This window comes from Phascolarctos cinereus, unplaced genomic scaffold (assembly GCF_003287225.1).
Source record: "Phascolarctos cinereus isolate Bilbo 61053 unplaced genomic scaffold, phaCin_HiC Scaffold_4;HRSCAF=312, whole genome shotgun sequence".
Lineage (NCBI taxonomy): Eukaryota > Metazoa > Chordata > Mammalia > Diprotodontia > Phascolarctidae > Phascolarctos > Phascolarctos cinereus.
This window is the reverse complement of record NW_027555847.1, coordinates 431,413,025-431,427,448: the sequence shown is the minus strand read 5'-3', so window position 1 is coordinate 431,427,448 and position 14,424 is coordinate 431,413,025. Positions and strand designations below refer to the sequence as shown.

At 36.7% G+C, this 14,424-nt stretch overlaps 2 pseudogenes; one reads left to right on the top strand and one right to left on the bottom strand.

Annotated features, from left to right (window-relative positions):
- Window positions 1-10,472, bottom strand: part of LOC144456555 (NEDD4-binding protein 2-like 2 pseudogene) — a 78,758-nt pseudogene extending 68,286 nt beyond the window's left edge.
- Window positions 10,473-11,632: 1,160 nt separating this feature from the next.
- On the top strand, window positions 11,633-11,986 carry LOC110218003 (cytochrome c pseudogene; annotated as a pseudogene).
- The last annotated feature ends 2,438 nt before the right edge of the window (window positions 11,987-14,424 follow it).

Genomic DNA, 14,424 nt, shown 5'->3' with positions numbered 1-14,424 from the left:
TTTATAAAAGGAGGCTGTTTCCAAATGCATAATGAGAATATCAGCTTATTTTTTTTATATCAGAGTGGAAGGAATTATATGTATATGTATATGTATGTGCGTGTGTGTATGTATATACACACACATATACATATATATATATATATAAAGTCACCCTCATTTATCACTTTTGCCTTTTTTCTTCAACTGAAAACCAATCACCAATTTTTTTTTTTATAAATTAGCAACATTTTCCCAATGTTCAATCCTATATATATAGTATTTTGATTGATTGGTCCCCAACTGCGAGAACTAAAACTATTCTTAGTGACTGAAAAATGTTCATGATTATCAAAGCATGTTTACCACCATTTCTGATGCATGTGTAGACATTCTCCCACTGAATGAGCAGTTATTAAAGAAACATTTGAAAGGTTGTTTAATGTGTGTGTGATGTGTTTTACCTATTTATTCAGTTGTGACTTTGACCCCTACTTGGTAAAAGGGAGCTACTGACCGATGATGGAATTGAATTTGCCTCCCATTGCTCTCCACTGATTTCATCTAGCACATTCTTTCCTCCTTGCCCCCCACCCTACATAATTCTTTTTTCTAAAGGAAGAAAAACTTTAATATGACTGACAAGATCATTCATGCACAAGCAGATTCTGTTCTTACACATAAAAAATACTTGAGTAACTTTGCCCCAAATGTACCAAAATATGAGGACAGCCAACAGTTTCATTTTGTAGCTTAATCATAAATTAATTTTTTAGTTTTGTTCATTTTCTTCTATTTATCTTGCTTAATGTTGTAATTTACAAGGAGTGGATCTATATCAACTGAACCTGTACTCTAATCACTGTCAGTCATCTTGACTTTTGTCTTGTCACTGGTCTTGGATGACACAGGAAGACAGAGTGAGGTTGATGACTTTGTGAGACTCTACCTTATTTAAATGCAATCCACATGCAAGTCAAAGCATCGCCCTATAAAGTAAATGGTTCTCTTCAAAAACAAAGAAAGAACAACAATATTGCAGAGAGAATTCTTGATTGGGCTATAGGTTGGTATTGATAAAGTTTGTGATTTTATAATTGTAAACCAAATGAGAGTTCATATTACATAAGGTACTCAATTCATACACATTAGCTATAATATAGAAACCTGACCAGAAACCCGTAGTGCCTTAAGACCAGGTATACTGCATCTCACCACTCCTCAAGGTACTTTGATACTATTAATGGACTTTGGAATGTGTATCTTCTTGGCTCTCTGTCAAATTTTCCTTTAAGTATATTCCTTTAAGTATAGGGATGGTCCACTACAACCCAGTTCTATTAAGCCACTAGCAGTCAAATTAGCTTTTCAATATTTACCTCAAGGAATATTTACCTCAAATGTTATAATTACAAATGTACAAATTAACTCCCATCTTGTGGAATATAATCATCTTTCTTCATTGTACTACCTCAGTCTCTAGGGAGGAGAAAGGATTAAGTTTCTAGGTTAGCTCAGGTCTTATAGATCCCAATATAAGTTACAAGTTCAAAAGCCCCTTCAGGGTCCAGTCCCACATAACTTCTCAAAGCTTTTCTGTCAGGTTGGCTGAATACAACATTCCAACTGCAATCTTGGCTTCAAGGTGGTCATGGCTCAAAGTCTTTGACAAGTGACTAACACATTAAACTGATGACAAAATAAGTAAAACAGAAACAAACAACCCTAGGACCATTTCTTGCACCTGGGTAAATTTGAAGGGAAATATGGGAAAGAATTTCTTTCCTTCTCACTGATTCAGTTCATGATGTCCTATAATTTTCACTTTGGGCACAATAGGAAAAAGCAAAAAAGTTTGTGCATATAAAAGAGTAGGAAACAGAAAGAGTGACAGAGGATGATTGTCTCAGTCTAGCCCTTTCAAAGACACAGCCTCTTTTGAGTATTTAGCAAATAAAAAGATACTACACCCATCAATAAAGTAGGGGGTGGATACAGAGTGCCACCATTTTAGGAGATTTGGGCACACCACAGCAAACATCCTTTGGAGTGTCTCTAAATTAGGCAATCTGGACATGTTCCAAAATCACCACTATATATTAATGAAAATAATTTTCAGAGTACATCAAATACAAGAATACAGAAAATGTTTTGAATACAAAGTGATATATACCATGCTGAAGGAGATAATAAAGTGAAGATAAGACATGATGTCTTCCCACAAGAAATTTTAGTTACTGCAGGGCAATAAGACAGAATACATAATATTTCATGATAATTATTTCAGAAACCTCTTCAGGACCTGTGATTTTGTCATCATGGAGGAGTCCTTATGAATGGGAATGGGAATGGGAATCCCTCCCATAATTGTAGATGACAGGCTATCCACAACCAAGCAGACAATATTTTGGAGTTGCTTGAGTCACTTAGATGTTAAGAGACTTTTCTTGGGTAATACTAGTAAGTTTTAGAGATGGGACTTGGATTTAGGGCTTCCTAAATACAAGTCTAACACTCTATCCATTGGGAGGAGGGAGGGGGAGAAAGGGGAAAGACAATACATGTTCAGTTTGTTTTATGTGCCAGACACCTTGCTAAGTACTTTACAAATATTATTTAATCCTCACAACAACCTGTGTGATAGGTCCTACTATTATTCCCATTTTAGAGGTGAGAAAACTGAGATAGGCAGAGGTTAAGTGAATTGCCCTGGTTACATAGCAAGTAAATGTTTGAGGTTAAATTTAAATTCAGGTCTTCCTAATTCCAGGCCTAGCACACTATCCACTGAGATACCTAGAACAGTGACAAAATAATATTTGAATTCTGAACGGTTAAAACATTACTGATTACAGTTATTATAGGAGGCAGGCAGGAAGAAATGACCTTTGAATTGGGCTTGAAGTAGGCATTGGAGTCAAGTGGATAAAGAGATGGAGAGGGCATTCCAAATATGTGGAAAAGTTTGAGCAAATGCACAAAGGCATGAGAGCACAATGTCAGAGATACTAACCTGGTCTTTCTGCTCTGTGTTCCAAATTCTGTATACTATATTACCTTACCTCTTAGATTTGAGAACATGAACAGAACAATTTCCATTTAAAAAAAAAGACAATATAACACATTAAAAACAAAACTTAGAAGGGCCACAGTATATTCAATTTCTCTTAGAATTGGCCCCTATTTAAAAAAAAAAGTCTTTTTCCTCACCTGGTTCCTTTTAAGTATCTATCATATTGAATTCAACACATTGTCTTACTTTTCCAACCCTATGCGTCAAGTAAGCTAAAATATTTTCTGCCTCTTTCACATACTCTGTGGTTTTCCATCTTAATCGTTTTGCTCAGGTTTCCTTTGCCTTCAATTTCCTGATGCTTTCCCTCTTTGACCCAATGAATTCTTATTCATCCTCTTAAATTCCAGATAATATGTTACTATATCTAACACATTTCTTTTTATGATTTCTGTCAATAAAAACTTTCCTCCATAGGTGTTACCCCCTTTAAAATAAAATTTGGTAAAAACATTTTGGAAGACTCAAACAATCAACACAAAGCACGAACAGTGCCTGCACACCTACTTACTTAATCCAAGTCAATGTATTACAGGCTGAGTCATCTCTTAAGTAAATTGTGTGACAGGAAGAAGCCATCTCAGAATCTAGGACAGAGATTTTGAATGCCTGGATTAGAAATACAGAAGAATTGCCTTTCTAAATACCTTTGAGGAGCAAAGGGATGTAAGAGTTATAGCAGACTCTCAGAAGAGGCTGAGAGTAGTTCCAAAAAGGTCAGTTCTTTCCCCAGCTTGCCAACCCAATGTCCACCTCTCCATAGGCATCATAATATATAATCTGATGATTTGTTACTGAAACTTTTTCTAGTAAATGGAATTTTATCTTAAACATAAAAAAGCTATGGATTAATAAATAAATAAAATCAAAGTCAGAGAACCTAACCTCTATCTAAATGTTATAGAATTTCCTATCTAGGGACTGGGATGGTGGTATGTGTGACTGTGTCTAAACTCAGAATTTCTCATCTAAAATGAAATCTCTAAAGCTTAAGGGGAGGGATCTCAACGGACTTTAGGAGACATATTATCCTTAGGGTTAAAACAAAGTAATTATTGCAATAGTATGTTACAAATATCAATGTTTCATTGAAAGTGCTGATCTTATCAGTGTTAAAGCATATTGATAGAGATGTCAATCTATTTGAATTGAATAAATAGCAGGAGTCAAAATTTTCGAGTAGGTCAAGTTTATCTTTAGGCTCAATTTTCTATCTCCATATACCTTTCTCCCTCCTACATTATTATTTCTATCCTCTTTCTTTTCTTCTCCTGTTTAGCAGTATCCTTGTGTGCTGTCATTCTCCTTCCTTCCATTAAATGACCTCTCAGTAAAAGAGCTAACATTGTTCATTTATAATTCAGAGTCAATTCAAATCAATGTGTTAACTATCCCAAGAGCACTTGCATTGTCTGACCTATCTCTACTTCCACAATGAAAATCTATGTCCTTAGTGAAAACAATTTCAGGTATGATGGAGTTGATTGGGGATGATTTTAGGGGGTCAATTAGGGTCCATTGTACAGGTATGTCTAATATTGGCCTGGAAGGCATTACTACCAATCAGCATAGGGCTATTAGCAACAAAAGGAACTTAACATTGCTTTTCTAATGGCAAAAAGTAATACTATATTTAGGACTATTTAGGAAAGAAAATGAAAAATGTCATTCAGTCCAATCTACTCAGGGATTTAGAAAGGGCAACATGCACAGTAATTACTTTGGGGAAATTTGGATAGAACATGAAGGTTAATATCCCTTATTCTGCTAAAGTAGCCATGCTCGTTTCAAGAGTTCATGATCTCAAGAATATATTTTATTTGAAAGAAAGAAAGGTCTTGAGTAACAATATATGTTAATGCCAGGAATAATTTCTCTTGAGAATGATATAGAAGGAAGTAACATTACAGATGATACTGAGAGCTATTTTCTTCTACTCTTCTTTCCCACAGGGGTTTCTTATATAGGCAGTTAAATACTGGTGTACTAAGAGCCATGGCTTCGCTTGATTCTTCCATAAATCAATACATTCAATAATTTGCTTTATATTTAATTACTACTTGTATAATTAGTTATACTAGATGGCTCTGTATCTGGTTAAACGAAACTGAGCAAGACATTATTAGTCAGAAACTCTTAAAGTGTTGTCAAATGAAGTTTTTCTAGTGCGATTATTTTTTAAAATAATATATATATATATTCTCACACATATACGTGTGTATGTATGTATGTATGTATCTATTAGATACTATGTGAGTGAGAAAAGGAAAGATGATTTATTGCATTATATTATGCTGATACTTTTTTTTAAAAACAGAATCCACATAGTTTCAGTTTTTTTCAGACCAAAGTAAAAGGAGTTTTGATTATACTAGTTAAAACTGCCATATGATTAAACTCTGGACTCAAAAAACACTACACATGCAATGGGAACAATTGGTATCCTGCTAATACAATAGATTTGCTGCTGCATTTTTCTAATATTAACAATTATAAACAGAGCAGTGTAACTAGTTATTTGGAATAATACTTATAGTGCTACAGAGTCAACAGGCACAAAATTTCACTTTTCTTCACACCACTGGTTCTCTTTGTTTTGTTTTTTTGTTTGTTTTGTTTTGGTTTGGTTTTTTTGCTAGGCAGTGGGGTAAAGTGACTCACCCAGGGTCACACAGCTAGTGAGTGTTAGGTGTCTGAGGCCGGATTTGAACTCAGGTCCTCCTGACTTCAGGGCCAGTGCTGTATCCACTGTGCCACTTAGCTGTCCCCACTGGTTCTCTTTGAATACCTGGGCTTCTTCCTCTTCATTAAAGTCATTCTTTTTTTTTTTTTAATCTCAGATAGTTCATTTTAGTTTTTAGTTCAGTCACAATCACACACACCACTACTCTAGTCCCTAGATAGGAAATTCTATAACATTTAGGTAGAGGTTAGTTTAGCTTCAGTTTACTTTAGATCTGTAGCCTACCACCACCCTACCAAGACTTTCATCAGTCCTCTTGAATCTGTAGTCATTTATGAGTCTATGCATTGATGTGAATTCTGACATCTTTCTGATAGATGGTCACATAAACTGGCTCCTCCTATCAGGAGAATGGAGCCATTTTGACTCTGTGACATTTAAATTTTTTTTTTTATTAATTTATTTAGATTTATCAATAACCACTTCCCTAAGCTTTGGAGTTTCAAATTTTTCTCTCCTTGCCTCCCTAACTCTCTTCCCAAGATGGCATGCAATCTGATATAGGCTGTCTCTCTCTCTCTCTCTCTCTCTCTCTCTCTCTCTCTCTCTCTCTCTCTCTCTCTCTCTCTCTATAATATATATATATATATATATATATATACATATTTATACATATATATTATATATGTAATACATAATATATAATGTGTATATATAATGTATAATATATACACATACACACATTCCTATTAAACATATTTTCACATTAGTGGTGTTGTAAGTAAGAATTAGAACTAATAGGAGGAACCATCAGAAAGAGGACACAAAACACAACAGAAAAAAAATAGCAAATAGCATGCTTCAATCTGCATTCAAACTCCATAGTTCTTTCTTTGGATGTGGATAGCATTTTCCCTCATGAGGGCTTTGGAGATGTCTTAGATCCTTGTATTGCTGGGAAGGGTTAAGTCTATCAATATTACTTATCACACAATGTGGTTGCTACTGTGTACAATATTCTCCCGGTTCTAATTGTTCCATTCTAATTTTTAAGGAAGTATTTTCTTCAGTAAGCTTTTGGACTTCCTTTTCCATTTGGCCAATTTTGCTTTTTAGGGCATTCTTCTCCTCATTGGCTTTTTGGACCACTTTTGCCATTTGGATTAGGCTACTTTTTTTTTTTTTTTTTTTTGGCAATTGGGGTTAAGTGACTTGCCCAGGATCACACAGCTAGTATGTGTCAAGTGTCTGGTCTGAGGTCAGATTTGAACTCAGGTCCTCCTGACTTCAGGGCCAGTGTTCTATCCACTGTACCACCTAGCTGCCCCTAGGCTATTTTTAAAGTGTTATTTTCTTCATTATTTTTTGGGCCTCCTTTAGCAAGCTGCTGACTTGTTTTTCATGATTTTCTCGTATCACTCTCATTTCTCTTCCCAATTTTTCTTCAACTGCTCTTACTTGTTTGTCAAACTCTTTTTTGAGCTCTTCCATGGCCTAGGACTGATTCATATTTTTCTTAGAGGCTTTGGATGCAGGAGCTTTGACTTTGTTGTCTTCTTCTGGCTGTCTGTTTTGACCTTTGTTACCAAAGAAAGATTCTATGGTCTGATTTTTTTTTTGACCTTTGTTTGTTCATGATCCCAGACAACTATTTGAGTTTAAAACTCTTTCTTATGGTAGGGGTCTGCTTCCAGTGTGGAGAATGTATTGCCCCAAGCTTCAGGGGCTTTGTGCAGCTGTTTTCAGAGATACTTCTAGAGACATGTAAATGTTCAGTTCTTTCAAGGTGGTATGATAAGCGGCAAGGTGCTTACTCCTTTCCTGGCCTGTGCTCTGCTCTATGAGTGACCACAAGCACTCTTTTCTGCCTTGGAACTGTGAGGAGGATTTCCTCTTCACCTACAATCTCCACCACGCTAGCACTCCTTCTCTACCTAGGATCGCCACCCAGAACTGTGATCCAGATCTAAGCATGGGTAAAGCAAGAAAATTGTCCACCAGCAGAGAGATCCTTACAACCCCCTTCTGATTGGCCACTTGATTCTGCCTCAGTCTGTGTGCCTGAAGCCCCAGAAGCAGCTGCAGTCCCGGGGCCAAGCTTGGGGACTGGGGCTGGGACCTTGCTTCTCTCTCACACCACAGTCACAGACTTTTTCCAATGACCTTCTAGGTTGGCTTTGCTGTTTGTGGATTGAGAAGTCTGGAAACCACCACAGCTGCCAGTGATTCAGACCTGGTCCAGGTTCACTGAGGCCTGTTTTGCCTGCACACCCATGCTGAAAAATTGCGCTCCTTTCCCCACATGGCATGATTTACTTTTCTGATCAACCATCCAGGTTATCTTGGGCTGTAAATTTGTTTCACTTTGTCTTTTTGTGGGTTCTGCTGTAGAATTTGTTTAGAGACATTTTTTACAGTTATTTGGAAGGGTTTGGGGGAGAGTCACTGGTTTTACTCTGCCATCCTGGCTCTACCCTATTCATCATTTCTTATTATTCCATTACATTCATATATCGCATTCACAGTTATGATTGCTATCTGTGTCTTTCTCTCCACCCTTTCCCCCCCATTTATGCTTTTCTTTCTCCTTTTTCCTTTTTCCTCTTCCCTAATGTTTTCCTTTTTGCCACCGCCTCTCTCAGTCCCACTTCCCTTCTATTAACACCCTCCCTTTTCTTCTCCTTTACCCTTATTACTTCTTCCCTCCCTTCTATCTCCCCTCCCTTTTCTTTCCCCTTTTCCCTCCTACTGCCTATATGGCATGTTAGGTTTCTATACCTAACTGATTATATTATTACCTGCTCCAGCCAAATCAGATGAGAGTAATTTTCAAACAGTGCTCGTCTCCCTCCCTTCTTTTCCTTTGCTATAATAGGTTTTTGTGACTTTTCCTGTGATATAATTTAGACTTGTCTGCCTCCTCCTTTCCTTTTCTCTCAATACATTTTCTTAGTTAGATCAGATTAATCCACTTTATTGGATCTATTTAACCCACTTGATTAGATTTTTTTCATCATTACATTAAAGTCAATTTATTCCCACCCCGTTTATGCATACCCCTTTAACATGGTATAATAACAATACAGTTCTCAAGAGTTATAAGTGTCATCTTTCCTTGTAGAGATGTAAACAGTTTGCCCTTATTAATAATATATTTTTTCTTTCTGTCCCATTTACCTTTTTATGTCTCTTTCGAGTCTTGTATTTGAATATCAAATTTCCTGTTGAGCTCTAGTCTTTTTATCAGGAAGGTATGGAAGTCTCCTATTTCATTGAATACCCATCTCCTCCCCTGAAAGATCATGCTCATTTTCACTGCACAGCTGATTCTTGGTTGTAATCCAAGATCCTTTGCCTTATGGAATATCATATTCCATGTCCTATGGTCTTTTAATGTGGAAATTGCAAGGTCCTGTGTAATCCTGACTGTGGTTCCATGATATTTAAATTGTTTCTGTCTGGCTGCTTGCAATATTTTCCCTTTGACCTGGTAATTTTGGAATTTAGCTACTATATTCCTTGGTGTTTTCAATTTGGGATCTCCTTCAGGAGGTGATCTGTGGATTTTTTCTACGGCTATTTTTACCCTATAGTTCTAGGACCTCAGGGTAGTTTTCCTTGATGATTTCCTCAAAGATACTCTCCAAGCTCTTTTTTTCATTGTGAATTTTCAAGTAGACCAATAATTTTTTAAACTGGCTCTCCTGGATCAATTTTCCAGGTCAGCTATTTTACCAATGAGGTATTTTAGATTTTCATCTATTTTTTTCATTCTTTTGTTTCTGTTTGACTGATTCTTGCTCTCTAATAGAGTCATTAGTGTCCATTTACCCAATTCTAATTTTAACAAACTGTTTTCTTCTATTAGATTTTGTACCCCCTTTCCCATTTGGCCAATTATATTTTTTAGTGACTTGTTTTCTTCAGTGTACTTTTTTCTAGTTGGCTAATTGTATTTTTTTTTTTAGTGAGGCAATTGGGGTTAAATGACTTGCCCAGGGTCACACAGCTAGGAAGTGTCAAGTGTCTGGTCTGAGGCCGGATTCGAACTCAGGTCCTCCTGACTTCAGGGCCAGTGCTCTCTCCACTGTGCCACCTAGCTGTCCCTGGCCAATTGTATTTTTTAGGGATTTGTTGTCTCTTTTTTTTAATATAAATTTATTTTTGGTTTCCAATATTTACTTCCACAAGATTTTGAGTTCCAAATTTTCACCCCATCTCACCTCTCCCCCCACCCCAAGATGGCATACATTCTGAATATCCATCCCTTCCCCTAGTCTCTCCTCTCTTCTATCTCCCCCCCCTTCTCTTATCCCCCTCCCCTTCTATTTTCCTGGAGGGCAGGATAGACTTCTGTGCCCCATTTTTAAAACTTTGGGTTCCAAATTTTCTCCCTTCCTCCCTTCCCACCCACCCTCATTGAAAAGGCAAGCAACTCAATATAAGTTATACATGTGCAGTTATGCAAAACACTTCCATAGTAGAGATGTTGTGAAAAATTAACTCTATTTCCCTTAATCCTATCCTGCCCTCCCATTTATTCTATTCTTTCTTTGGACCCTGTCCCTTTTTTAATTTTGCTACATTAACATTTGGTAGAGGAACTGGATCATCATCTCCTTCATCATCCATTCCCAGATCTTCCAACATGGTCTTGATAGTTACAGACTGTTTTGCAATTTCAACATCAACTTCAAATATTCCTATGTCAGAGCTCTGCAACTTAATTGAAAGCATGGTTCTAGACACCTGAGGACCATGGTGGGGAAGCTGGAAGAGCCAAGAAGTCTGGGTGGGCTAAAGGACAGTCAGAGAGAAGGGAGGAAAGGACCTGAGGCAACACAGAGCACCAAGAGCACTACCAATAAGATTTATATGGTGAAAATAGTTTGCCTAGAGTTAGAAACATATATGTTATCTCAATAGCAGATTCTTAGTATAGTTTGAAGTTAAGAAACTTGGTTTCTTGAGTTTCTTCTTGACAGAGATTCTTTTTATCCCCCAAACAAACAGCTTCGGACAGTGATATCCTTAATGCTTTGTATTACAATATTTCTAGTTAGTAATTTTGGAAGATAATTCCTCCAAATGTATACAAGGTGACAGGTCAATGTGTTTCTGGTTATAGGTGAAACAACACTAACTATCCTGTGATTAACAATTACATTTCAATCATTAGGTGGTAGCGACAGAAACACAAGCCAAGCCAGAGAAGGTTAAAAAGCTCTGACAACTGGTCACAATGAGATTATAGGGGATCCTTGTACTAGTACTATGTGGAGGAATAGATGGTATGTGGCAACTCCATTGCCTATACTTAATTCTAGGTCTTAAAGATATTATAAATACTCAAATAAACTACAGAAAAAATCTATGAAGGAAAATGTTATCCACACCAAAAGTGGAAAAATGATTTATTATTTATATTATATTTATTTATATTATATTTTTATTTATTTTATTTATTTTAAATTTATTTTATTTATATTTATATTATAATTTTATATTATATTTATATTATAATTTTTATATTATAATTTTACACATATATGTATATATGCATGTAGGTACACAAGTGTATGTGTGTGCATGTGCATGTATTTGTGTCTAATGGTAGCCTTTGGAGAGAGAAAGAAAAAAATGCAAAGCAAAGAACAAAAGAAAATTTAGAAAGGGAACAAAGAGAACAAAAGCTAACATTACAGAAAAAAATGCTCAAGGAATGTGGGAAAATTGAGACCCTAAAGCATTGTTGATAGAGTTGTGAACGACTCTAAAGATTCTGAAGAACAGGGTAGGGCGTGTCCTTGGGCAGAGGAAGCGCGAGTCAGTGCGAGTCAGTGCAAGGTGGCGACAGAGCGGATGAGTGCTGGGCTGCGAGCCGAGCCAAATTCACCATGGGTGACATGGAGAAGGGCAAGAAGATCTTTGTTCAGAAGTGTGCTCAGTGCCACACCATCGAGAAGGGGAGTAAGCACAAGACAGGGTCCAATCTGAATGGCCTCTTTGGCCGAAAGAACAGCCAGTCTCCCAGCTTCTCCTACACAGATGCCAACAAGAACAAAGGTACCATCTTGGGAGGAGATACGCTGATGGAATACCTGGAAAACTCCAAGAAGTATATCCCTGGAACCAAACTGATCTTCGCAGGCATTAAGAAGAAGGGAGAAAGGGCAGACTTGATAGCATACCTTAAGAAGGCCACCAATGAGTAATAGTTGTCTGCTGCCTTATTTATTATAAAAAGGAGATGTCTCTCATGATCAGATTGCTTTTCTTATTTTACATGTATCATAACAATCCTATTTAAATTGGTTTCATCAACCAGAGAATTCTGATCATGAATGGCTGTTTAAAAATTTTGGTCAGCAGTCCTAATAAAGGAATGGTTACAATCACGGCCACAAAAAAAAAAAAAAGAAAAAGAAAAAAGGAAAAAAAAAGAGAGAGATTCTGAAGAACAATTTGCATACCACTACTAGGTGTGTATCCCAAAGTAATTAAAAAAAAAAAGGACCTATTAGCACAAAACATATTTATAGGAAATCTTTTAGTGGTGGCAAAGCATTGAAAATCTAGGGGATGCTCATCAATTGAGGAAAGGCTGAACAAGTTGTGCTTACAATAGAATGCTACTCTGCTAGTGATGAAGGGAATGTTTTCAGAAAAAAAAACTAGGAAGATTTATATAACCTCATGAAAATGAAATGAGAAGAACTAGTAGAATATTGCTCACAGTAAGAGCAATATTATAAGGATAATGAGTTATCAAAGACTTAGCTACTCTGATCAAGACAATGATCCAAGACAATTCCAAATGACCCATGATGAAAAATTCTATCCACCTCCAGAGAGAGAACTGATGAACTCTGAATGCAGACTGAAACATACTTTTTTAAACTTTATTTTTCTTGGGGTTTTTTTGGCTGTGTTTTCTTTCATAACATGGCTAGTATGGAAATATATTTTGCATGATTTCACATGTATAATTAATACCAAATTTCTTCTCTTCTTAGGGAGGAGGGATGAATGGGAGGAGGGAAAAACGGAAACTCAAATTTTTTTAAAAGTCATTTAAAAACTTTTATATGGAATTGAGAAATATTTATCAAAATAAAGAAAATATATTTTAAAAAAGAAAATAAATGCTTATGCAGGGAAAATTAATTTTTAAACTGCTAATCAGAAATTATCATTGCATTTCCACAATATGGTGATATTAATAGTTTGATGGGACTAGAAAGGTTCTGTTTCAAAGATTTAGAGTTGGAAGAGAACTTCAAGGCCATCTTTTCTAATTGCTGAATTTTCAAAATGAAGAAATTAAGACAGATATGTTAGCTAACGTCCAAATTTGTAGGCTAGACTAAGTGGCAGAACTAGCATATGAATGGAAATTCTTTGACTACAAATGCAGCACACTTGGCACACTCCAATACTGTCTCCCAAATTAAAGTTTGGTAGAAGAAAAATTTGGATGAGTAAAGTAGGGATGGATCATTGAAAGTTATGAAAGCCAGATAGATCAACCTTTATTAAGTGAAATGTAATGTCACTCATTACCTATTTCAATTCTCTTCACTGTCTAGGCATGCCAAAATGATATTCCAAAACACATGTATTGAAGATCAGGAACGACTTTTTAAAAGGCAGTGGTAAGTTCCTCTTCTGGGAGTCAAGATGGTGGAGTAAGAATTAAGTTGCTGTCACCCTTCCTTATTGACCTCTGAAAGCCCAGAAAATATCAACCCAGGAAAAACTCTGAGCCACGCCAAAGATAGGGTGTGGCAATCTTTTAACCCAGGAAGGTTGGAAGATTAACGGGAAAGGCCCCTCTCACTCTGAGGGAGGAGGAGCAGTACAAGCCAGGAGGTGTCCCAGCAAATTAGTGGCAAACCCCAACTGGTGCCAACACCAAGAGCCCCTAACAGTCTCAATACAGGCAACAGAACTGGTAGATACCAGCTTGGAAAACAACCATAGTAAATGGCATTCTCCAGAAGCCAATCACCCTGGGCTCAATCACCCAGGGCTTCAGCACAACTCTAGGAAGCACAAGTCTGGGAGACAAAGCCACAAAACATCCCTGTGCAGGGCCTGAGTAAGCAGGAGCCAAACATTCAAATGCAAGGCCCAGGTGAGCAGGAAAAGAATCTTGGATAAGTGCACCCTTCACTCCAGCAGGAGAGCTCACCTTTTTTTTTTGGGGGGGGGTCAGGAAATAGGCAAACACCAAGAATAGAAAGCAGAAACAGATAATGACCATAGATTATTATTATGGGGAAAAGGAAGATGAAGGCACAAATTTAGAAGAGAACAACATTGTCAATAGACCCACATTCAAAACCTCAAAGTGGAATATGAACTGTTCTCAAGCACAAAAAATCTTCTTGAAAGAGCTCAAGAAGGATTTTAAAAGTCAAATAAGAGAGGTAGAAGAAAAATTAGGAAAAGAAATGAGAGATATTCAAAAGAGAGTCAATAGCTTGGGAAAGGAAGGACAAAAAATAACTGTAGAAAACAAAACACAGGCCTGACCGACAATAACGGTCCTTCCTTAAGAAGTTCCAGTGTCTTCCTATTGCCTTAGGATAAAATACAAACTTCACTCCTTGGCATTTATAGATTTTAAAGTTTTAAATGCTGCCCATTGTCTCTAGGATAATATACAAACTCATTCATATTTTAA